The sequence below is a fragment of the Danio aesculapii genome, chromosome 1 (assembly GCF_903798145.1).
Source record: "Danio aesculapii chromosome 1, fDanAes4.1, whole genome shotgun sequence".
Classification (NCBI taxonomy): domain Eukaryota; kingdom Metazoa; phylum Chordata; class Actinopteri; order Cypriniformes; family Danionidae; genus Danio; species Danio aesculapii.
The window spans coordinates 3,724,512-3,752,308 of record NC_079435.1 but is presented as its reverse complement, the minus strand read 5'-3'; the positions used below and the strand labels follow the sequence as shown (position 1 = coordinate 3,752,308).

General features: G+C 39.0%; 1 protein-coding gene across 1 annotated transcript in view; it reads right to left on the bottom strand.

The window, feature by feature from the left end:
* Window positions 1-27,022, bottom strand: part of gcgrb (glucagon receptor b) — an 86,672-nt gene extending 59,650 nt beyond the window's left edge. Inside the window, exon 1 of the mRNA XM_056455789.1 lies at window positions 26,848-27,022. The gene's annotated coding sequence lies outside the window, so the exon portion shown is untranslated. The remainder of the gene's footprint in view (window positions 1-26,847) is intronic.
* Between the last annotated feature and the right edge of the window lie 775 nt (window positions 27,023-27,797).

Here is a 27,797-nt window from a genome sequence, read left to right as displayed (position 1 = left end):
GTTAAGTGGTTGTAAACAATTAATTTGGGTTGAATTTAAACAAACAAATTAAGTTACATATTATTAAATTTAGTTTGTTTGTTTAAATTCAACACAAATAAATTGTTTGCAACAGTTTTGCAGACATCATTTTTTTCAGTGTAGGAGTTGATGAACTCACAGAGCTGGTGCACCTCTGAATGGATCTAGTGGACTCAGACACGGCGCCAAATGGATCGACGCTGTTTTTCAGCCTTCATAAAAGCACATAAACACAGCTATTATCTCAATAAAATCTATGTTAGCCGTTTAGCTACAAAGCTACAGGCAGACATAAGCTCTGCCCATGATGCGAATTTGCGTTAATTGCTCAGTGAAATTGCCGCGCGAATGAAGCGAGTAAACTCAAAATGTTCACACGTCTATTTACGCACGAATAGCGCAATTTATCTGCGCATTCTGCGTCTGGTGTGAACACAGCATTAGGCTACAACAACACAACAATGAAGTAGCCAAAAGCTAAAATGTTTTTCCCTTGTAATTTAAAAACGTTTACACATTTACACAACAACATTTTCAAAACGATCCACGTTTACACATCTGCAAAAACCACTAAAAAGTCAGTACTGCGTATATTAGCCCAGGGTTTGGCGCTGACATCTTGCTAGTAAACATCACCTGTAGGGAAGTGATGGCGAGATGTTTATGACACAATAATCATTAAAAAAATGACTTTGCTGCTTGCTCAAACTACTTATTTAAAGTGAGTTAAACATAATAATTCTTAAATTGATAACTCAATAGTTTTTACAAATTTAAGTGGATTGAATATAAAACAATTAAGTTAATTTAATCAATTTGCATTGGAACAGCATGAAGGAATTGTGTGGAACCCAGCATTATTTACAGTGACGGCAGCATTAAAATCTTCTGCTTTGTAAGCCATTTTCCGATTTATGCATTTTCAATAGGACACACTCTCTCTTTTCCGTAAGCTCGGAGAAAACATAAATAAATAAACTAAATTTAAGGTTTCAGTCAAAGAATTTATATACTGCTGTTTTCTCTAAAGTGCTTCTTTTATATTTGCTTTGTTTGGATAAAATGAGTAAATAAATTCTGCTAAATTAATAATTGCAAATGTATTTAACAGCAGCAGCATTGTGTAGTACATCAGTTTCTGGCAGGAGCTTCTGGATCGATGGATTTCACTGTTAGAAACAAAAGAGCCAGAGAAACGGGAGTCATTACAGAAACCTAAGCCGTCTATAAAAGACAACCCAGACACATTATTGATATGTACCTCTGCATATATTTCTGGAGAGCGGCAAATACGTCCCAGGAGCTTGCAGTTTTTGTGAATCCCCCAGAGGCCGCTGTGTACACTTTGTCAGATCTCAGATTTCTCTCACAAGTGCCATTCATGCCCACTGTTCTCACGCTAATCCACCAGAGGCCACTGTCGACTGACTGACTACCTCAGATCCCTCCACCTACCACCTTTCCTAAACCCAACTGACAGTGTTTTCAAAAGCACCGATTGACCTGCTCAGGCAGAGATTGAGTTTTATAGCATTTTTCCCTAGTGGTAAAATAGCGGCTTGTGTACTGTGCCTTCTTCTTCTTCAGTGTCAACGAAAGACTTTCCAGCAAACTCACAAGCAGTTGAGCTGTGCATAATTATCTAGGATAGTAGGAGTGTTTTATTTACTCGCACTCGCCTACTATTCCATTCCTATTCTACTGCAACATCGCACATATGAGATAAATTACATCAGTACGTAATAACCGGTTATGATCTATTAGTGAACCGATATCGAATTGTCCCCATCTGCATCGCGGTGCACCGAAGAAACAATTCATTTTGACACCTCTAATTAATAACGCTGTTCTGTGCCGGTTAAATCAGTTGACTGTTGAAATTCAAAAATTTTAACCCAACTAGTTGAGTTTTTAAATAAATAACCCAATAAAGGTTAAAATCAACCCAGCAAATCACCAAATATTTAACCCAATAGTTGAGTTATTAAATAAATAACCCAATAAAGGTTAAAAAGTAACTCAACAATGCTGCAAATATTTAACCCAATGGTTGGAGTTTTTAAATAAATAATCCAGTAAAGGTTAAAATCAACACAACAAATAACCAAATATTTAACCCAATAGTTGAGTTATTATATAAATAACCCAATAAAGGTTAAAAAGTAACTCAACAAAGCTGCAAACATTTAACCCAATGGTTGAGTTTTTACATAAATAATCCAGTAAAGGTTAAAATCAACCCAACAAATCACCAAATATTTAACCCAATAGTTGAGTTATTAAGTAAATAATCCATTAAAGGTTAAAAATAACCAAACAGAGCACCAAATATTTAAATCAATAGTTGAGTTATTAAATAAATAACCCAATAAAGGTTAAAAAATAACTCAACAAAGCTGCAAATATTTAACCCAACGGTTGAATTACTAAATAAATAACCCAATAAAGGTTAAAAATAACCCAACAGAGCACCAAATATTTTTAACTTAACCATTGGGTTAAAAACTAACTCAATGTTTTTTAGAGTATGATCACTCCCTTCCCTAAACCCAACCGACTGTTTTTTCAAAAGCGATCCATAAAAACAAAAGCCCTTGCCTGATTTTTACCGCATTTTCAGATTTTACCACATTCTAACCTGTTATTTACTTGTTTATAAAAATTTTTGCCTTTTGTTTTTCCTTCACCTGTTTTCTGGAACTGTTCTTCACTGGACTCTAACCCCATAATCGCAGTCAACTCCTCTCTGCGCCTCAAGTCCACCGACATACACGGCGAGCTACTAGGCAAACTAGTAACAGTGGAAAAGCCGTCCACATGGAGGTAAGTGGTCAGCTGGTAGCGCAAAAAGAAACAGAAGCCATTATTTTGCTCCGCAGCATTCGTTTTAAAGATGAAATGTAGCCATTCATACCTCTGGCTACATAATCTGCGCTCTCCAGAAATGTATACGGGGTACACTTTCACAATGAGTGTTGATAAAAGTGCTGTATCTAAGAGAGAGAATAAAGAGTGTGTTTAACTGCACACTTCAAGAGTTAAACCCAATGTTAGCACTAAATGTAGCAGTTGCGTGAAGGATCCAGTGATCAGAGTCCATCTGATGATGATGAACTTAAAGGATTCGTTCCTTTATCTGACAACAAACGCCAGATAATCATAAAGCAAATCAATGCAGGGTGACTGAAACACTGAGGTATCTGAGGAAAGACAGGGCTGGAAGACTAAAGCTGTGTGCGTCTCTGTGTGTGTGTGTTGTAGACATTTAATGGATATTTTGTGCCATTTACACAGTAACCTTAGCCCTAACCCTAATTAGAATAACTTAAACACAATTTTAATGATGTAATGAGTCATTCATTTAAGGGCTGGGCTGATACTATATCAAATAGCAATAAAATTGATGTCAATAACAATGATAAGCTCTGGACTTTTACTCTATATTGATCTAAGAGCCAATCACGCAGCAGAAATGTGCAACAATGGGACTGTAGAATCAGTGTTGATATTAGATATAAATATTGGAAAGAAAATTGATCATACTAGAATATGTTATGCCCTTTAAAGAGCTCCTATTGTGGGTTTTGGAAAATGACCCTCCATGTAGTGTGCAACACAGCTGAAATGTCCAGCTAAGGCTTCAATCTGAAAGTGGACAGTTTTTAAAACTATTGATTCATCTAAAAAGAGTCGACTCATTGTGGTTTGAATGAATCGTCTTCATAACGAGTCTTCAGCCGTTTCGGTGTGACGTCACTACGAAACATAAGCCCCGCCCAATTGTTGGGTGCACAAACCAGGGAAAATGTACACCTGCGGCCCCGCCCACTAACACAGCAGCAAAAACAAACAGACCCTGAAGTCATCACGAAAAACTACTGATGTTTGAGACTTGTGAGACGAATAGACAGACAATACAATAGGGGTGCGTGCAAAATAAGGCCAGTTTATTAGGCACAAAGGCAGCCTGCTGGTGAGCTCTGGTGAGCGCTACGACTCCCTGGCTGGGAATGTGATTGTTAGGCAAAGCAAAGTACAGGTAAGCCCTGAGAATATGTAACACTTCAAGCAAGAGGTGCCACAGCAATGATTGCAAATGATCGACAGCTGAGAAGGGAGAAAAGCTCCATAATGAAAGATAATGAATGAAATCAGACCTGGCCCACGACACATTTCATTAGTGTAAGTAAAAGGCTGTCTCCTTGTTTTCTTTAGCTTGCAAATGATGTATTTAAGTGAAGTTTCCTAAACCAATTTCGAGAGGAGCACGTGATATGATTGAGCACGTCTGGTCACTCATCTGTAATCAGTAATAATCCAATCAGAGTGATCCTAGTTTCCTATAAATGGATCATTTTCTTCCTACTGCTCTATCTTCGTTTGGAAGAATCCCCCCTTCCACCCCATCTCCTCCTTTTCCTCCCTTTTCTAAAGGGGAGCTCTCGAGACCTACCTGATCTCGGATCTTCTGATATGCTTATCGACCGGGCAGGAGCCCTGGGCTCAAATATCTCCGAGCTCCGGGTTCTCTCCCGGGACAAGCAACCTGCTTAAACGCCAAGCATATCTAAGTGGGAACTCTTGAATTGTGTTTTGTTACTTGTAACCGCTTGGACTGTATCTGGTGAACTCTTTTTATTCTCATATTGCGTCTAATGCCGGTGTAGCAGTCGAATCTGTTCCCTTCTGGAATTCCAGTTCCCCCTCTACGAAGCGTGTCCACAAACAGCACACACAATCATAACTGGGTGTACGGAAAGCGAAAAGGGACAAACGTTTTGGCAATGCTTTCATGTCTTGCAATGTCAAAGTAGCGTAATAAAATTAATCTTACACTTCCGTTACGCATTTTCTGTGGCTTTTTTTGTATTCTTAGCTTTTTTGCTAACGTCTGAGTTTAAGCGCCCTAGTTTAATAATGCGCGTAGGCCTTCATTTATGTTAACCTTTTTCATTTTCAAGCTCAGGAAAAATACGTACTTTTAGAACCACTTTGCTTTCCATACATCCAGTAGTGTTTGGGTGTGTCTGGATACGCTATTAGCGGACATGCTTTATAGAGGGGGAACTAGAACTCCAGAAGGCAACAGAATCGACTGCTACACCATGTTGAAACGCGACGCGTGCAGCTTTGTTTACGGATTTAAATGCAGTTGTGAGCTCTGCCGTTTGTCATTGCTATGGCCACCGTCAGCTGATCCTACACACGTGCGGCGGTCAAGGTTCACAATAGTTTAGCTTTAGCTGCTGTGTGGATTAATACTGAATGTGTATCATAGTTACGAATGGAGCAATGTGCTGGTGTTTGACTACACTGCTTTTGGTGGTAAGGTGTCTGAATAACACTGTTGAGTAAGTTTTACTATGAAGTGTGTTTCGGGCGTCCGCTGCAATTGGATCATATACTAATGTTGGAGACCCGGGGACTTGACAAACCGCGCTGGGCATTTTACTGTCTCGCGCTGAGCGCTGTCAACCAATCGCAGCAGGCTGTCATCGGTGCAATCAGCGCAGATTAGCTTCACGCTAAGAAGGGGTTTGGGAACAAATGAATCGCTGAACGATTCATTTGGGAGTCGCTGAGATAATTCGGTAAAAATAAATGGATATTATAAGACCATGAAAGTGTTTTTTGACCTTGCATGCAGGTCAGACTGTTGTTGGAGACCCATAAAAAAGAAATATGACCCTATTTAATATATAATATGGGCTCTTTGATGGACCCTCTAAGTTTTGTGGCTTCAGTCATTTTTGGGATACATATTTAGCATTTACAACATATAGCGAAATATATATCGTTATCTTTCAATGTGGAAAAGAGTTATCGAGACCGCATTTTTGCCATATCGACTAGCCCCAATTCATTTATGATAAATTATTTCTTTTGAACTAACTCACAACACTGTTCATTTGAATCACATGTAGTGTTGCAGCTGTAGAAATTCTACGAAATAGTGCCTATATTTCACATCACTCCGATTTGGTTTAGTCAATTAACTTAGGTCGCATTTTTTTGGACGGACGAAACTGGGGAACCCAGGGGAAACCCATGTGAGCAAGGGGAGAACGCAGGGGCGTAGCAACCAGGGGGGACGGGGGGGATCCTTTCCTCTCACTTTTAGAGACAGACCATTTAGAAACAGGTGAGTAATAATTATATGAACATATGATCTCATACAGCCGTCCCCCCCACTTTTAAAATGTCCGCTACCCCGCTGGAGGAACGTGCAAACTCAACACAGAAACGTCGACTGGCTTCATAAGGACTAGAACCAGTGACGTTCTTGCTGAGAACCAACAGTGCTAACCACAGGGCCACCGTGCCACCCATATAGGAAAGGAGGAGGAGTAGGGGTGGAAAGGGGGATTCTTTAAAACGAAGATGGCTGTGATATGGAACTTAGGGTATTTATAGTGGCTTAGGAATCGTCTGATTGGTGAATCATAAATTGGATAATGCGGGACCAGCTGTGGTCAATCATAGGCACGTGATCCTCTCAAAATTAGTTTATAAATAAACTTCACTTATCAGGGGTCGCCACAGTGGAATGAACCACCAATTATTCCAACATATGTTTTACACAGCGGATGCCCTTCCAGCAGCAACCCAGTACTGGGAAACACACATACACAATCTCAAATATACACACACACTCATCCACTACGGCCAATTTAGTTCATCAATTCCCCTATAGCGCATGTGTTTGGACTTGGAAACCGGAGCACCAGGAGAAAACACACGCCAACATGAGGAGAACATGCAAACTCCACACAGAAATTCCAACTGATCCAGCCAGGACTGGAACAAGCGACCTTCCTGCGGTGAGGTCACAGTGCTAAGCACTGAGCCACCGTGTCACCCATATGTCTGCTAGTATCAGCTAACTGCTCTTCTGAAAGGTTATCCAGTGGAATTCTTCTGCATTATGAGGGCTGTAAAAGTGCTGATGTGCGTCTTCTGGAGTTCATGATGTGTGACAGTGTCTCGTGAAGCACCGTAAACTTTAATGTTCATCATAATCTCACAGTCTATGAGCAAAGGAGAGCTTCACACACACACACACACACGCACCCACTCTTTTTCTCTCTCTCGCTCTCTCTCCCTCTCACACACAGACACACTCTTTCTCTCTCTCACACACACACATACAACTCTATACCAAAGTACCAGTTCTTTTGACATCACCAGTTAGCGCAAATGCTAATTCAAACACATATCAACAGCGAAAAATGAAAATGACATACAACAAAAAATGACACAATCTGGAGGAGAATGCAAAAGCACTGAAATATTTAATAAATATAGTCGTATCAGGCAGGGTGGATTCATTTATGGTAGCTTGACTGGAAAACATAATAATCAGGACATTGGGCTAGCAGTTTTGCGAGTCCGAAACCGCATAGAGTAAATGCTAACTTACTAGTACTAAATCTGTATACACTACCTGACAAAAGTCTTGTCGCCTATCCAAGTTTTAGGAACAACGGATAATAACTTGACTTCTAGCTGATCATTTGGTATCAGAATATGAAAATATTCTTATATTATATGAAAGGCAAAGGCCTCTAGATTACGCTTATTTGACCACAATAAAATATGATCATCTTCAACGCCTCCTCCATCATCTTACCCCAGACATGCTCAATAATGTTCATGTCTGGTGACTGGGCTGGCCAGCACCTAGACCTTCCTTGCTTTCAGGAGCTTTGATGTGGAGGCTGAAATATGAGAAGGAGCGCTATCCTGCTGAAGAATTTACCCTCTTCTGTGGTTTGTAATGTAATGGGCAGCATAAATGTCTTGATACCTCAGGCTGTTGATGTTGCCATCCCCTCTGCAGGTCACCTATTTTCAGTAACTTGTGTGTTAATATATATTCATGCTTCAGTGAACCAAATTCGTATATTTAATTCAATTACATCTTATTGGTTATCAAACTTATTTGAGTTGTCTGTGTTTCAAGGGATAATGAGCTGATTCTGACCTATACGGTAACCTCTGATGGGTCAAATTGAAGCACTTTTCAAGCACTTTCCCGGTGCATTTTAAATTAGAAATGGGTTTAGGCTGTGTGTAGATTAAAAACACATTTTTTTCCAAGAAAAGTGCCTCTTGAACACTTATGGTATCAGTCTGTAGGCTAGATCTGCTGGTGTTCAGATTAAAGATTCAGTCAGTCGACATATAATGAGGCTGCTGGGCGCGATCATGCATTCACAATGATATGAACCGTTATAGGGGTGGTCAAATGTATATTTATATTATATTTATTTTGTTATTTTTATTGTTAATGTTATTATTTAAGATACAGATAAATGTGACCTGCTTTCCACTGTTTAAAGAGTTGACCCCCACACATGTTGTTTTGGTGTCCTTCAGGGAGGGATAAAGGGTTAATTAGAGGGGTCAGACCCCCCCTCCCTTCCCCCCAACCCCCATAATCCGCACCATGGTTCAACAGATGATTCATGGGAAAAATCTACCTTCTGACACTTTTCCAAATGACCAACAAGAAGTCAAGCTATTATTTGTTGCTCTTACAACTGTGATCCACGACAAGACTTTTGTCAGGCAGTGTATAATCCATACCTGTGTTAGACCACCATCTCCACGCCAGATAAATACGATCCAGCCCCGGATGCCAGATCTTGTCAGAAAATGTTTCTCCACATATATGGACAACAAGTCAGCAAAGTTTACAATACCTAAACCTGTAACAGAATTAACAGTCTCCTATCAATATAGGAGTTGACTGAGAAAACCGGAGAGGAGCTTGCAGGAGACGAAGTACACAAAAAAAAAAATATTCAAAGATGATTCCTTGGATTTACTAAAATTTTTTATGTTAAGTGGTTGTAAACAATTTATTTGGGTTGAATTTAAAGAAACAAATTAAGTAAAATTTTCTTAAATTTAATTCGTTTAAATTCAACACAAATAAATTGTTTGCAACAGTTTTGCAGACATCATTTTTTCAGTGTAATGATGATAAAGAAAGAGCAGAGTTTATTGAATAATCTTAGTTGCGTATGATTTAATGCTCAGACTTCATCTGACCAGGATAAATCCAACAAGTGTTATTATACCACAAGCAACAGCAATGGAAAATTACTGCTTCACAACATTGTCCAGAGACAATACAGACCTTGAAATGGAGACATTCTCTTATCTCTTACTTATGAAAACAAGTGTCGCTTGAATCCACAGTCATAAGATTATAACAATATGGAAAAATGGAATTAATAATGAAGCAATAATTATATAAAAAATAATAATAAAGATACAACAACATAATAAAATGACAAATAATCAATAATAATGATCAAATCATTAACTACTGATCAATAAAATGGTATGATGATAATTATTCAAATGAGTAATGATCATATAATAAATAATTAAATGAAGAGTAAATAAATAAAAACAACTGAAAAGAAAACACAACGCAAATAAATGGTTGCTTTGTTGAAACAACACACACATATGTTTGCTACAAGGATTCTCCGATCCTTAGTTACATTCTTCACCTGTCAACTCTCCCGTTTTTTCCCGGGATTCTCCTGTATTTCACAGATCTATCCCACTATCATCCCGTAAAGGTATCTTCCCATACTTCTCCCATATTTTTATCTTTCTATGAGGGGTGACTCCTCCCTATATGAAACCCATACCACCGAACCACCAGGGGGCACCCCTTTCGCTTAAATGTGAGTCTGTTCTGTGCTTTCACTTTATTTAAGCATGAAAACACTTTGAAATAAATATAAATATGGCGGGATTCCCTTTTCTTTTCAACACAGGTGCCGTCGCCCCTCCTATGCAATCCTCAAAACAATCATGTAGCGGTGCGTGACTGTCAGCTGACGCGCTCCACAGTGATAAATAGATGCTGTTTCCCAAACGGATGCTGAACACGTGATTCGAAGTCCGGGTTTTGGGTGCGAGTTTGAATGGACATACACATAATTATTCATAATAATAATAATAATATCTAAAGATGTCGGTCATGATGGGTTTTTTTTTTCAAACACAACTAATTTCATCCTAAATGAGCATAAAAAGTTAGGAAAGCAATCGAATGCTTTATAATGTTAGATGTGTGCAGTTTTAAAGTGGCACCTCTGTTATTTATTAGAACACAAAATCCAGAACTAATGAGATTCATTTGCTCTTTAATCAGAATGTGTAAGTTATGCATTAAAGAAAAGATTAATGAGATTTGATAACTTGATTCTATTTCTTTATAATAGCTATTAATTTTAATAAGCTAAACTGTTTGCTAATTTATTTTCTGCTAATGTATACTATTCAATTTTTAATTTAATAATAATAATAATAATAATAATAATAATAATAATAAAACTTATTACTGACTGTTTAATGGATTATTTACAGCTCCAGAAGAACATATTTAGTAATTTGGGTGGGGGGATATCCCTTATTTTCACATCCCAATGTTGCAGGTATGATATAATCATTAATAAGTGATGTACAGTGTTTAAGATAGGCTGAAAGTGAAAAACTCCTTATATTTTGATGTACCTAATAATTAAACAGATCTCCTTTACTGGTAAAATGGCTCAAAATGTGATGCAACTCACGATGAAATTATAAAAATGCACTTGAAGGATGGAAAAACCACAGAAAAAAATGCTAAATTAACACAGTCACTGGAGAAAACATGCATAAATAAAATAATAAAACAGGTTGAGAGAATTAGGAAGCCTTAATAGGGCACCTATTATGCCTCTGATGTCCCTAGAGAGTGTGTACGTGAAGTTTCAGCTCAAAATATCACACTAATAATGTTCTCTAACTCTCTGAAACTGACCCTTTTAGGCTTTGATTTTAATTGTGGCGTTTTGGTGACTGTCGCTTTAAATGCAAATGAGATAGGGCTCTTTGCAGAAGAGGGCGGAGCTACAAGTGTCTATGTCAGCGTAGTGGCAGATTCAAAACAGTGTCAGTGTGTGCTTCATGCTTCTGTCAGTCTATAGAGACTCCTGTCGCTGTTCATTTGTGCTTCATCTAAAACTCCACATCTATAATCCTCTTAGTCTATGCTGACATTATCTTCAGCAGCTCAAACACTCTAATGGACAGACGGCTGCTTCTCACTCAGGGCTGCTGTTTATGCTAATGAGGGAGAGATGGGCACTAGTGGGCGGGGCTTTCCCCCTCTGATGACACGTACAAAGGGAGAATGTCAATCAAATGTTTCTGCAGACTGTTTTGATCAAGTCTGATTATAAAAAATACAGTTAATACATGTTTAACATTAGAGGCTGGATATATTCACACACTGCTGATACACAACTGTGCTTAAACCCCTTATAAAGGTGATTTTTGCATAATAGGTCTCCTTTAAATCTAATTTTATCCAGTATTGCACCCTATTCAATGATTATATTTTACATTGTCCACTATGAAACCATCCCACATCCCTGGTCTTTCATTATCCGGAGCTTCATTAATATTCAAAACAACATCAAAGACCCGCTCAATTAATGTCCTTATAGGATTATGAAGAATTATGAAAGAGTGCATCATCAATATCAAATGCACATGAATAAATCAGACCCGAGCACTAGAATCAAACACATCAGATCATGCTACTGTATGAATAATCCATTCAACAAAAGCCAAAATCAATACAAACACGCTGAAAACTTGCATCTGAGAGGGTCTTTCTGTGCAGTTCTTCTCTGCCGTCGGCGATGGGGTCTGAAACAGCCTCATTATCATAAATTAATCAGCACTAACGAACTAAGAGTCACTTCAGCTCTGCAATCTGATGCTGCGTGAATCACTCATTCATAATTTCATATATCCAGCATGGGATTTCTTTGTATTTTTTTAAACAAGTATCATTACGATGCCCTCATAGGAACTAAAAGTATCATTTAAAAAGTACAAGTGTAAGTTACAAGTCACCTACACTTACTCAAGCTTAGTGAGTCACTTAACTGAGTCACTGAGAAGAATCAAAAGTGTTTAAGCTGAGCACTGAGCTAAAGGAATAAATAATATACCTAAATATTAAGCTCAAAATAGGAATTAATTAGCATGATATGTTATTTAGAAGAAATAGTGAATAAAAAAAAGACTTCATGTATGGACTAAGTCAATCTGAATCGACTCAGATGAACTGAAGCAAAAAGAATCAAAACACATCACTTTTAAGAATCAAAAGTGTTCAAACTGAGCTCAGAGCTGTAAAGGAATAGGTCATTTACCTAAATATTAAGCTTAAAAGAGGAATTAATAAGCATTGTATGTTATTTAGAGCAATGAGTGACTTAAAAAGACTCAAAACTCCCTGAATGAACCAAGTCAATCTGAATCGACTCACATGATCTCTATCACTGTATTGAAACAAGTGTTCAAACTGAGTTCTGAGATAAAGGAATGAATAATATACTTAAATATTAAGCTCAAAATAGGAATTCATCAGCATTATATGTTATTTAGAAGAATTAGTGACTAAAAAAAGACTCAAAACTATATGTATGGACTAAGTCAATCTGAACCGATTCACATGAACTGAATCACTGTAAAGAATCACAAGTGTTCAAACTGAGCTCTGAGCTAAAGGAATACATCACTTACCTAAACATTAAGCTTGATAGATAGGAATTAATTAGCATTGTGTTATTTAGAGCAGTGAGTGTTTAAGAAGATTCAAAACTCCTGGAATGAGTCGACTCATATGAACTGAATCACTGTAAAGAACCAAGTGTTCAAACTAAGCTTTAAGCTAAAGGAATAAATAATTCACCAACATAAGCTTAAAAGACAAATTAATTTGCATTATATGTTCTTTAGATGTTATTATGAGTGATTTAAAAAAAAGACTCAAAACTCCCGGTCAATTTAAATCGACTCGCATGAATTGAATCACTGTAAAGAATCAAAAACGTTCATACTAAGCTCGAAGTTAAGAATAAATAATTCACCTAAATATCAAGCTCATCTACTAAATTATTCACCCTAATGTCTGAAAACTCCATGAATGAACCACGTCAATTTGAATCGACTCACATGAACAGAATCACTTTAAAGAATCAAGTGTTCAAGCTGAGCTCTAAGTTAAAAAAATAAATAATTCACCTAAATATCAAGTTCAGCTAATCATTTATTCACACTAATGTCTCAAAACTCCCTCAATGAACCAAGTCAACCTGAAACGACTCACATGAACTGAATCACTGTAAAGAATTAAGTGTTCAGACTGAGCTGTAAGCTAAAGACATAAATCATTTACCTAATTATTAAGTTCATCTAATCATTTATTTAAGTCTCAAAGACTCAAAACTCCAAGTATGGACTAAGTCAATCTGAACCGACTCACCTGAACTGAATCACTGTAAAGAATCAAGTGTTCAAACTGAGCTCTGAGCTAAAGTAATACATCATTTACCTAAATATTAAGCTCTAAAGAGGAATTAATAAGCATTGTATGTTATTTGGAGCAATGAGTGATTAAAAAAAGACTCAAAACAAGTCAATCTGGACTGATTTACATGAACTGAATCACTGTAAAGAATCAAATGTTCACTTTGATATCTGAGCTAAAAGAATAAATCATTTACCTAAATAGTAAGCTTGAAAGAGGAATTAATTTGAAATATATAATATTTTGATCGATAAGAGATTTAAAAAAAGACTCTCCCTCTCTCAAATCTCCCTGAATGGACTAAGTCAATCTGAATCGACTCACCTGAACTGAATCACTGTAAAGAATCAAGTGTTCAAACTAAGCTCTGAGCTAAAGGAATAAATAATTTACATAAATATGAAGCTTGAAAAGGCAATTAATTTTAATTATATGTTATTTAGAGCAAAAAAAAAACCTAAAAACTGCCGCTCAATCTGAACCGGCTCACATGAACTGAATCACTGCAAAGAATCAAGTGTTCAAACTGAGCTCTGAGCTAAAAGAATAAATAATTTACCTAGATTTAAAGCTCAAAAAGAGGAGTTAATTAGCATAATGTGTTATTTAGAGGAATAAGTGATTTAAAAATAGACTCAAAACTCCCTGAATGAATAGAGTCATTATGAACCGACTCACATGAATGGAATCACAGTAAAGAATCAAGTGTTCAAACAGAGCTCTGAGCTAAACTAAATAATTTACCTAAATATTAAGCTCAAAAAGAGGAGTTAATTAGCATTATGTGTTATTTAGAGGAATAAGTGATTAAAAAAAGAATCAAAACTCCCTGAATGAACCGAGTCATTATGAACCGACTCACATGAACCGAACCACAGTAAAGAATCAAATGTTTTAAACTGAGCTCTGAGATAAAGAAATAATTAATTTACTCAAAATATTAAGCTTAAGTCATAATTTATTCACCTGAACCTCTTTCTAAAATCACATAATAAATCACACCATAATCTCTCCATTAAATAAATGATAAATAGATTTATATGAATAGATAAATGATTAATAAAATGATAATTAATAATAATTGTAGAAAACTATTTGAATAATTGTATAAAACATGTCATATTAGAAATACACACCATGTAAAAATGTATTCAGGAGTCATTTTGAATGTTGTTCACAGCAAAAAGAAAATTGTGTTTAAAAAAAGACTCACCGAATCAATCTGAACTGACTCAGTAGAATCACTGTGAAGAATCAAAGAGCTGAGATCGGATTTAAAGGAATAAATCCCTCACATATTCAACTTTATTTTCATTTATTCACCCTCATCATGAACATAAAGGTATTTACAATCTCTGAACCACTCTTTATATTTCATTTAACAAACACAGCAACAAAATAAGCACTAAAGAGTCACCATTAAAGCATCAAACAGCTGTCAAATGGCTTGTGTGTTCAATTATTTAGTAATATGCTCTATATTAGTCTACTTAAGCTTCATAATACAGCATCTCTGTGGGAAGCGGAGTGTAAATCTGCACTCACTGTAAATAGAAGTCTCAGACATGAGCTCCAGCATTCAGATCTAAAGCGAGTCTCTCTCTCTCTGTGTGTGTGTGTGTGTGTGTGTGTGATGATGATGAATGGCACTGAAAACTAACCAGCATCCAGAGTCATTTATAAATGTCAGTACAGCACATGATGTGAAGCAGCAGTCAGTAATGAGACTGAGTATATTTGCTGTGGCTTTCTCTGGGAAATCACTTTCAAATCCATGTTTAAGCCAATCAGGTGGGAGTGTGTGTGTGTGTGTGTGTGTGTGTGTGTTATTGCACGTACGTGAGTGTCTGTGGTTGTGTGTTTTATTGTATGTGAATCTGTGTGTGTGGGTTACTGTATGTCTGTGTGTCAGTGTGTGAGCGTGTGTGTCAGTGTGTGAGCGTGTGTGTCAGTGTGTGAGCATGTGTGTCAGTTTGAAAGTGTGTATGTCAGTGTTTGAGCGTGTGTTTTTCTGACAGCGTGTTTGCGTTTTTGTGTGTGTTATTGTGTGAGTGTGTGTGTGAGAATGTGTCAGTGTTTTTATATCAGCCTGTTTGTGTCAGTGTGTGTTTGTGTGTGAGCATGTGCTTGTGTCTGTGTGAGAGAATATGTCCGTGTGTGTCAGTGTGTTTATATGTGCGTCAATGTGTGTGTCAGCATGTCAATGTGTGTGTATTTGTGTCAGTTTGTCTTTCAGTGTTATTGTGTCTATGCGTGTTTGTGTATGTCATTGTGTGTATCAGTGTGTGAGCATGTGTGCGTGTGTAGGCACGTGTTAGAGTGTACGTGAGCATTTGTCAGTGTGTGTGTGTGTGTGTGTGTGTGTGTATGTCAGTCAGTGTTTGAACATGTGTGAGTCAGTATGAGTGTCAGTATGTGAGCATGTGTCAGTCAGTGTGTGTGTCAGTGTTTGAACGCGAGTCAGTATGTGTGTCAGTATATGAGTATGAGTGTGTAAATGTCAGTATGTGAGCACAACAGTGTGCTTGCATGTCAGTGTGTGTGTTAGTATGTGCGAGTAAGTCAGTTTTTATGTGTGTGTTGTTGTGTGAGCTTGCGAGTCAGAGTGTGTGTATGAGTCAGCGTGTGAGTCTTTGTGTGTGAGTCCGTGTATGTATCAGTATGCGTGCATGTGTGAGTCTATGTGTATGTGTGTGTGTGTGTTTCCTCACGGGACGCACCACTGCTTCACAGCTCTACATGAATACAAACACATTCTCAGTGGGCTTCAGGGGTCTGACTGAGGCTCGCTCGCTCTTCATGTAAACTCTTGTGTTTCTAATCACGCTTCAACACAGAAAGAGAAAGAGTGTGTGTGTGTGTCTGGGTGTGCGCTGAGAGAGAGAGAGGGAGAGGGAGAGAGAGATTCACCTGAACGAAATTAGGGATGCACTGATACCATTTTTTTTAAACCCATCCGATCCCGATACCAAATTCTGAGTATCGACCGATACAGATCCGATACCAAATTCTGAGTATCAACCAATACAGATCCAATCCTGATACCAAAATTCTGAGTATCGACCGATACAGATCCGATCCCGATACCAAATTCTGAGTATCAACCAATACAGATCCAATCCTGATACCAAAATTCTGAGTATCGACCGATACAGATCCGATCCAGATACCAAAACTCGTAGTATCGACCGATACAGATCCGATACCAAAATTCTGAGTATCGACCAATACAGATCCGATCCCGATACCAAAAATTCTGAGTATCGACTGATACAGATCCGATCCAGATACCAAAACTCGTAGTATCGACCGATACAGATCCGATACCAAAATTCTGAGTATCGACCAATACAGATCCGATATCAAATTCTGAGTATCGACCGATACAGATCCGATCCCGATACCAAATTCTGAGTATCGACCGATACAGATCCGATCGAGATACCAAAATTAGGACGATTCTAAGGGCCCATACATTTAGGGAGACCCCAGAGACATTATCAAGGCCCCCCATGTGCTATGGATGTGACAAAAAAGGCTGCAAGTTTGCAGTAACATACTTTGTAGAAATTCTGTGAATTAAACTTTACAACCCAAAAGAAACGAAGCTAATCAAAAAGATAAGAGTCGGCTCACTATAGAACAAACATGATTGATTTTTTTATTTGACATTAATGTATTTATAGGGAAAAAGCTTCGTTATGCATGCGACGGATGTGACATCTCTCTGTTACGGATGTGACATCTCTCTGTTATGGATGCGACATCTCTCTGTTACGGATGCGACATCTCTCTGTTACGGATGCGACATCTCTCTGTTACGGATGTGACATCTCTCTGTTACGGATGCGACATCTCTCTGTTACGGATGCGACATCTCTCTGTTACGGATGCGACATCTCTCTGTTACGGATGTGACATCTCTCTGTTATGGATGCGACATCTCTCTGTTACGGATGTGACATCTCTCTGTTACGGATGCGACATCTCTCTGTTACGGATGCGACATCTCTCTGTTACGTATGCGACATCTCTCTGTTACGTATGCGACATCTCTGTTATGGATGCGACATCTCTCTGTTACGGATGCGACATCTCTCTGTTACGGATGCGACATCTCTCTGTTACGGATGCGACATCTCTCTGTTACGGATGCGACATCTCTCTGTTACGGATGCGACATCTCACTGTTACGGATGCGACATCTCTCTGCTACGGATGCGACATCTCTCTGTAACGGATGCGACATCTCTCTGTAACGGATGCGACATCTCTCTGTTACGGATGCGAAATCTCTCTGTAACGGATGCGACATCTCTCTGTTACGGATGTGACATCTTTGTTATGGATGCGACATCTCTCTGTTATGGATGCGACATCTCTCTGTTATGGATGCGACATCTCTCTGTTATGGATGCGACATCTCTCTGTTATGGATGCGACATCTCTCTGTTATGGATGTGACATCTCTCTGTTATGGATGTGACATTTCTGTTATGGATGCGACATCTCTCTGTTATGGATGCGACATTTCTCTGTTACGGATGTGACATCTCTCTGTTACGGATGCGACATCTCACTGTTACGGATGCGACATCTCTCTGTTACGGATGCGACATCTCTCTGCTACGGATGCGACATCTCTCTGTAACGGATGCGACATCTCTCTGTTACGGATGCGAAATCTCTCTGTAACGGATGCGACATCTTTGTTATGGATGCGACATCTCTTTGTTATGGATGCGACATCTCTCTGTTATGGATGCGACATTTCTGTTATGGATGCGACATCTCTCTGTTATGGATGCGACATTTCTCTGTTACGGATGCGACATCTCTCTGTTATGGATGCGACATTCTCTGTTACGGATGTGACATCTCTCTGTTACGGATGCGACATCTCTCTGTTATGGATGCGACATCTCTCTGTTATGGATGTGACATCTCTCTGTTATGGATACGACATCTCTCTGTTACGGATGCGACATCTCTCTGTTATGGATGCGACATCTCTCTGTTACGGATGCGACATCTCTGTTACGGATGTGACATCTCTCTGTTACGGATGTGACATCTCTCTGTTATGGATACGACATCTCTCTGTTACGGATGCGACATCTCTCTGTTATGGATGTGACAGATGTGAAATTGCCACTTGTGTGACCTTGGTAAATCAAATATAATAGTTTGAAAACACTGACAAAGACATTTTTGAGTATTTTAAAGCACTGTAAAATACAAGCCTACACAAACAAACGTCATTTTTTTATGGCAAGGTTGACATTTGCATGGAATTGCTCATATACTTTTTAAATGTCTGGGTAAAAACAACAACTTTTTTTCTCTTTTGAACAGTATATTTTATTTTGAGAAACATTTAGAATATTTTGGAGCAGTAAACGTGTCAGACGAAATGAATCATAGACTTCTGATGTCTTCATTAGCTTCAAAAACAGATTATTGTTACAATTTAAAACGACATCTTTTCTGCTGGAGACACTGTTGTCCCAAAAAAACTAAAACAAAAAAAGGAAATAAAAATTGTGCACATGCCTTAGGAACGGTATTGCAGAAAAGTTTGACGATTTTAAAACCTTGACTTTTCTAAACCGCCGTAAGCCTTCAAAACGATTATCGTCCCATGCCTTATTTGTTAATACGCGATTGTTAAAACCTCTTCTGGGTTCGCAGCAATTCTTTTTAAATGCATTAAAAGGCAAGTGCCTATCTTAGCCTTACCCTGAGTTTGTTCGCACTCTGCCTGTATTATCATACATGCTGTATTTTAATATAGCTAATTTTGATGAATTAGCTCTAACTTTTGACAGCTTTTTCTTCTTTTTATGCGGTTATGCGCGCATTATATTTCACACGCATATGCAAGGTGACTGAAATTGAAATGAAAATACAAAAGATACTGAGGCATTACGAGTAAAAAAACAAAAAACAAAACAACAATTATACTTTAAAGGAGAACACTGACGTTTTGGAAAAAAAAAACTGAACTGAAACTAAATTATTGAAAATAAACTTGCGAGACTTCATTTACGTCCTGCGGCAAAATAATTTTGATTATACTTTCAGTGATCTGCTTGAGGGAGGTCAATTTATTTTTATGCTTTTGATGAAGCAGCATTCAACTTAAGCTCTTTAGACCATGCGCCGGACTGTTTCTCAGTGTTTCGCTACAATGTCTTCAAATAAATAATTATTTAGGCCTATTTTCATTATTCATTTATTTGTCATTATTTGTTTATTATTATCTACAATAATTGAGACATAAAATGAGATAATAAAATATAATCAACAACGAAAACGTAAATAAAAACGTAACTGAAAAAGCTTATTTAATGACTGTCTAGCAAACGCTGAACATCTCTCTATATTTAGGCTAAAAGACTGCTTTATTTATTTATTTTAGGCCTACTTATTTGTGCTGAATGCTTTCATTTTAGTTGTCTTTTATTTATTTAATTCTACTTTCCAAAATGAATCCTCATTGCACTTAACAAGTTTACAATGGTAATAAAGCGTGTTAACAAAATGATTAATGAAGGAATTATAATTATTTTCTTATTCACAAACTGCTGTCATACATTAAAACCAGAGCAGCAGCAATTTAAAGCGGCGGCGGTATAAGCCACGGCGGTAATGGCCACATTAAACTCTCACCTACTGTACACACACAGGTCTCACACAAATATTGTACACATACATGCGCACACAGACACACAAACATAAACGTGCATGCACACGCACACACACACACACACACACACACACACACACACATGCACATTCACACAGATGCACAAACAGATACAGGTGCACAAACACACACACACACACACACACACACACACACACACAGATGCACAAACACACACAGGTGCACTAAACACACACACACAGATGCACAAACACACACAGGTGCACAAAACACACACACAGATGCACAAACACACAGGTCCAAACACACATACAGTTGCACAAACACACACACACACACACACACAAACACACACATGCACATTCACACAGATGCACAAACAGATACAGGTGCACAAACACACACACACACACACACACACACACACAAACAGTGTGAATCAGTAATTGACTCAGTAATGGTTATTTCATCTTTTCTATCAACAGACTCAATTAAATAAACAAAAATCAATTTTATATTGAGGTAAACAAGAAAACAGAACAGAAATAACATAATTCACACAATAACACACACACACACACACACACACACACACACACACACACACACACACCTCAGTCTCTCCAGAGGAAAACAAACCGCTAAAATGACCCCAAAACAGTTATTGTGTCATTATTTCCTCATTTCTTTCCCTCAGTGCTGTCTCAGCATTAATAATAACACACTTTAATCTTTATTCATATTCGGAAATGACATTGGGGGAGACATGATGGCTCAGTGGTTAGCACTTTCGCCACACAGCAAGAAGGTTGCTGGTTCCTGGCTGGGCCAGTTGTCATTTCTGTGTGGAGTTTGCATGTTCTCCCAGTGTTGGTGTGAGTTTCCTCAGGGTGCTCCGGTTTCCCCCACAGTCCAAACACATGTGCTATAGGGGAATTAATGAACTAAAATAGCTGTAGTGTATGTGTGTGTGTGTGTGTGTGAATGAGTATGTTTATGTGTGTTTCCCAGTACTGGGTTGCTGCTGGAAGGGCATCCGCTGTGTAAAACATGCTGGAATAGTTAGCGGTTCATTGCGCTGTGGCAACCCCTGATAAATAAGGGACTACGCTGAAGAATAATAAATGAATATTCCGGTTCCCACAGCATCTGTTCAGATGTATTGTCAGCTCAAACATGTCCTGTGTGCAGCACTAGTTTCTCCCACATCTCCTCAAAGCCTTCTGTTGTGCTCTGATGTGATTTCTGACTGTTGTAGCTGTGAAATAGAAGAATTACCAACCTACATCACACATGACGTCACGTGGGTTCCCCCACAGTCCAAAGACATGCGGTATAGGTGAATTGGGAAGGCTAAATTGTCCAGAGTGTATGAGTGTGAATGAGTGTGTATGGGTGTTTTCCAGAGATGGGTTGCAGCTGGAAGGGCATCCGCTGCGTAAAACATGTGCTGGATAAGTTGGCGGTTCATTCCGCTGTGGCGACTCCAGATTAATAAAGGGACTAAGCCGAAAAGAAAATGTAATCAAAATAACTTATCTCTACAACAACAAACTCTGTACCGCATCGGATGTCATTCCCTCATGCTAATGCTAGCGCTCCTGTTTTTCCTGCAACCTCGCTGCGTGCGCATCCCGAATGCTTACAAACCTGTAATTCGTCTATAACTCAAATCAATCAGTGGAGTGATATGGAGCTGTAATGCGCTCAAAACCTGCCGGAACTACTTCAGCTGCATGTTAATCACAGCACACGTCAGAATGCTCATCAGCCAATCAGAATCAAGCATTCAACAGGCCTGCTGGTGAACTATTGTTTGACATGAATCAGTAAATAATGGACTGGTTCTCTCGTCCAGCACTATGAGCAGGTTAAGCTGAACAAATAATCCCCTAATGCAGAATCACCGCAGTATCAGGCTCAGGAGATTAGAACAGATTATAACAGCACATTTGAGCTCCGGCGCCGCCATTAAGAAATGCTGATCATGTTTTCACAGTATCACACTCACACACTGCGGGAATATCAAGTCAATATCGTCTTCCTGTTACACTCACTGGGTGCTCACAGCTCTGGATGATGGCTTACTGTTATCAATCAGTTTACAGTATTAAACACACCATCACACACACACACACACACTTACAAAAACACACATGGTCAAACATACACACTCAAACACACAATCTGCAAACACACACACACACACACACACACATGCTCAAATATACACACTCAAACACACAATCTGCAAACACACAAACACACACACACACACACACACACACACACACACACACATTAAACACACATGCTTAAACACACACACACACTTAGACAAACACACATGGTCAAACATACAAACTCAACACACAATCTGCAAACACACGAACACATTAAACACACATTCACAGACAGACACACACACACACACACGCACACACACACACACACACACACACACTTAGACAAACACACATGGTCAAACATACACACTCAAACACACAATCTGCAAACACACACACACACACACATTAAACACACATTCACAGACAGACGACAGACACTCACAAACACACACACACACACACTTAGACAAACAGACATGCTCAAGCATACACACTCAAACACACAATCTGCAAACACACATTAAACACACATGCTCAAACACACACTCACACAGACTCAAACACACACACAGTTAGACAAACACATATGGTCAAGCATACACACTCAAACACACAATCTGCAAACATACTCACACACATTAAACACACACACACACAAACACACTTACAAACACACACTCAAAAAAACCACACACACAAACAGACACTCACACAAATGCACGTGCTCAAACATACACATCTGCAAACGCACACACACACACACACACATTAAACACACATGCTCAAACACACATTCACAGACAGACACAAACACAGACTCAAACACACACACACACACCTACGCTCAAACACACACACACTCACAGACAGAAACACACACAGACTCAAACACACACACACACACACACACACACACACACACCTACACTCAAACACACACACACACTCACAGAGAGAAACACACACAGACTCAAACACACACACACACACACCTACACTCAAACACACACTCACAGACAGAAAAACACACAGACTCAAACACACACACACACACACACAAACGCACACACACACACATCTGCAAACACACATTCACAGACAGACACTCACACAAAGACCCTCACAAGCACACACACACACACACTCATACAAATGCACATGCTCAAACATACACACTGAAACACACACATCTGCAAATGCGTGCACACAGACACACACACATGCTCAAACACACAAACACTCACACAAACACACTCACAAATACAGACTCAAACACACACACACTCATACAAATGCACATGCTCAAACATACACACTCAAACACACACATTGCAAATGCGCGCACACACAGACACACACACACACTAACACATGCTCAAACACACATTCACAGACAAACACTCACACACTCATAGAAACACACACACAAACACAGACTCAAACACACACACACACTCATACAAACGCACATGCTCACACGCTCAACATACACACTCACACAGACACATCTGCAAATGCGCGCACACACACACACTTAACACACATGCTCAAACACACATTCACAAACACTCACACAAACACAGACTCAAACACACAAACACAGACACACACACACACACTTTAAACACACATGCTCAAAAACACACTCACAGATGGACACTCACACACAAATGTACACACAAACACAGACTCAAACACACACACACACACATTAAACACATGCTCAAACACACATTCACAGACAGACACACACACACAAAAACACACACACACACGCTTGGACACAAACACATGCACATACATTTTCTTCCTCTATCAAACACACAAAACTGGACACAAGCACACACACTGACACAAACACAAACACACACACACACACACACACACACACACACTGACACAAACATATTCTCTCTCTCACACACACAAACACACACTTGGACACAAGTACGCACACACACAAACACACACAGGCGCATGCACACACTCACAGATATTCAGCATGTTTTATTGGCAGAGAATCGTCGTGTGCAGCCTCTCAGAGCAGAACACACACTCTCCAGGGATCGACTTGTGCGTAAGATAAACACTGAAGCCAACATCTCCTTTAATGACCACACAAGTGAACATCAGCGGCCGGCCGGCGTGAACAAATGATCCTGAGTGTTTACTGAGACTCACTATTTATAGCCCTCAATATAGAGTTCCTCATCAACATCACAGCGACAGACAGAAGAAGAGCTGTTATTATTACACACATCAGACAGAACACACAACTCCACTGGCAGACAAATGTATTCATTCACACTGCGGTATATTAAAGATTTACTACGGTAGAGTACTGGCATTATTTAGCGCAGTTGAGCGAATCAGGTTATAGTTGATGTGATGCAGTCAAATCAGAGAATTGTAACTTATTTTAGATTATTTTGACAAAACAATGTGACGTACACTAGCCGGCCACTTTATTAGGTACACCTGTCCAACTGCTCGTCAATGCAAATTTCCAATCAGCCGATCACATGGCAGCAACTCAACGCATTTAGGCATGTAGACATGATCAATATGATCTGCTGCAGTTCAAACTGAGCATCAGAATGGAGAAGAAAGGGGATTTAAGTGACTTTGAACTTGGAATGGTTGTTGGTGCCAGACGGGCTGGTCTGAGTATTTCAGAAACTGCTGATCTACTGGGATTTTCACGCATAACCATCTCTAGGGTTTACAGAGAATGGTCCAAAGGAGAGGAAATATCCAGTGAGCGGCAGTTCTGTGGGCGCAAATGCCTTGTTGATGGTCAGAGGAGAATGGCCAGACTGGTTCCAGCTGAAAGAAAGGCAACAGTAACTGAAATAAGCACTCGTTACAACCGAGGTCTGCAGAAGAGCATCTCTGAACACACAACACGTCCAACCTTGAAGCGGATGGGCTACAGCAGCTGAAGACAACACCGGGTGCCGCTCCTGTCAGCTAAGAACAGGAAACTGAGGCTACAATTCACACAGGCTCACCAAAACTGGACAATAGAAGATTGGAGAAATGTTGCCTGGTCTGATGAGCCTCTGCTACGACAGTCGAATGGTCGGGTCAGAATTTGGCATCAACAACATGAAAGCATGGATCTTGTATCAGCGGTTCAGGCTGGTGGTGGTGGTGTAATGGTGTGGAGGATATTTTCTTGGCACACTTTGGGTCCATTAGTACCAACTGAGCATCGTGTTAACACCACAGCCTACCTCAGTATTGCTGCTGACCTTGTCCATCCCTTTATGACCACAGTGTCTGCATCTTCTGATGGCTACTTCCAGCAGGATAACGCACCATGTCATAAAACGTGAATCATCTCACACTGGTTTCTTGAACATGACAATGAGTTCACTGTACTCAAATGGTCTCCACAGTCCCCTGAACTCAATCCAATAGAGCACCTTTGGGATGTGGTGGAATGGGAGATTTGCATCATGGATGTGCAGCTGACTTTACTTCGTGATGCTATCATGTCAATATAGAGTAAAGTCTCAGAGGAATATTTCCAGTGCCTTGTTGAACCTACGCCACAAAGGATAAAGGCAGGTCCAACCCGCTTCTAGTAAGATGAACCTAATAAAGTGGCCGGTGAGTGTATGTGCACCCTAAACACACAAAAGCAGCTGTTCTCTAAACCATTTAACAAGCAAACTAGTAAATACATATGTTTTAATGTTTTGGCAAAATTGTGTTGATGACACCATATTGAGTAACTTTTTATGCATTCTCAAAATATCAACAGTGTGGTTAAAATGCATGATCAAGTGTTAAAGATGCAGTTTTTATTATAATATGTAATCTGTTTATGTAATATGGAATATGTTTCACTACAAAATATACCATGGTTAAACTACATTTAGTATAGCAAAGCCTTTGTTTAAGTGTTAAAGATGCGGTTTTTATTATAGTGAAATGTAGCATGTTACTATTTCTTTGTGTGTGTCTGTGTATTGACTACCATTTCTATATTCACCGTTTTACTACAAAATATACCATGGTTAAACTACAGTTAGTGTAGCATTTATTAGCCATTGTTTATTGCGTGGTCATCACTATGGTTAATTTCTGATTAGTCAAAAATATTTTATTCAAGTTATACAAACATCATGCTGCAAATAACACATTTAATATACTGTACAATATTTAACAGGCTCTGTTATTTGTCAAATAAACCAATAATCTGACCTGGATGCTTTGTTTCTTGTCCACCTCTCTGCTAGACCTTGAGAAATCCGCAGAGATCAGACTCTGGATTCATTTTCTGCCGTTTTGAGCGCTTTTCTGAGGCTGAAAGTATCATATGTTGTTCTAATATCTCCCAAAAAACAAGTCAAATCCCCGGAGGTCAACAGTGACATTAAAATAATCGATTAAAATAATCTAAATTGCTCGTCAAAAACCTTAATAAATCGCTAAAACGTGTTTTTCTGAGATAAATGAACTCGACTCAGGTGAAGCAGGTGTGTGAGCGCGCGCGCGCGAGAGAGAGAGAGAAGGACTCCGCGGTCGCGCGCATCTTCAACCGACAACTTTAACTAATCAATAAAACCTGATTATTGTTTAAAAGCGCTTGACGAAGAAGAGCTGAAGCAGTTACAACTCACCCGATGAGCGTTCAGCGCGATCTTCATCTCTCCAAGTGCTCATCTTCCTCAGTAAATATCCACAAGAGTTCGGGGAGCGCGCAATCCTCCACAAACACACAGACTGACTGAAAGGCTGAATGAAGCGCCGAGTTTTTGTCCCTTATGAGCCGCTGTTTCCTCCGGTTGAGTCCGAGTGCTGAGCTAGTGCGGGATCAGATTCCGATCCGTTACCGGGAGCCCGGCGTGACGTCACAGAGGAGTCCGCGGGCGGCATGTTTACAGCAGCAGAATGCGCGCGACAGATCGATATCGGTTAAAATGTAATTAAGACTTCAGTCAGAGAGCAAAGACACCACTGTCTATGTAAACAGATGAGGAATTAAAAACATTGTAGAGTAAATGGTGGACAAAATAACACTATCAATGGCAGCTTTGAATCAATCATAGCGTAATTATAGGCTAATGCTAAAAATAATATTAAAAGCTCTTATCCAGCGGCCAGTTGTATGAACTGCTTAGACTTGTGTTTAGTTTTCTTCAAGACACACTCGTCATAACTTTTTGAGATTAATTGTGTAAAAACTACAACCCAAAAGCATGTAAACATGCTGTAGCTAGCCCGGACAAACCCTCAGGCCTGTTATTTGTGTTACATTTCACCCCAAATATTAGCCCATATATTTTATAATAACTATATTTAGCCAATTTTTAAGTATATACCATAGTCACTTACCGTGAATAGTGTTTTCTAAGCAAAGACATCTCTGACTATGTCAACAAATCAGGAATTAAAAACTGGTGGAATTAAATGGTGGACAAAATACCTATCAATGACTGGTTTGAATCGTTCATCATTATAACGCAAAAAAAGCTGTTGTTCAAGATTAGTTGTATAAACTCCTCAGACTGGTCTTTAAATTTACTGGGGTAAAATAAATGCTCATATTATAAAGACATGGCGGGGGAAA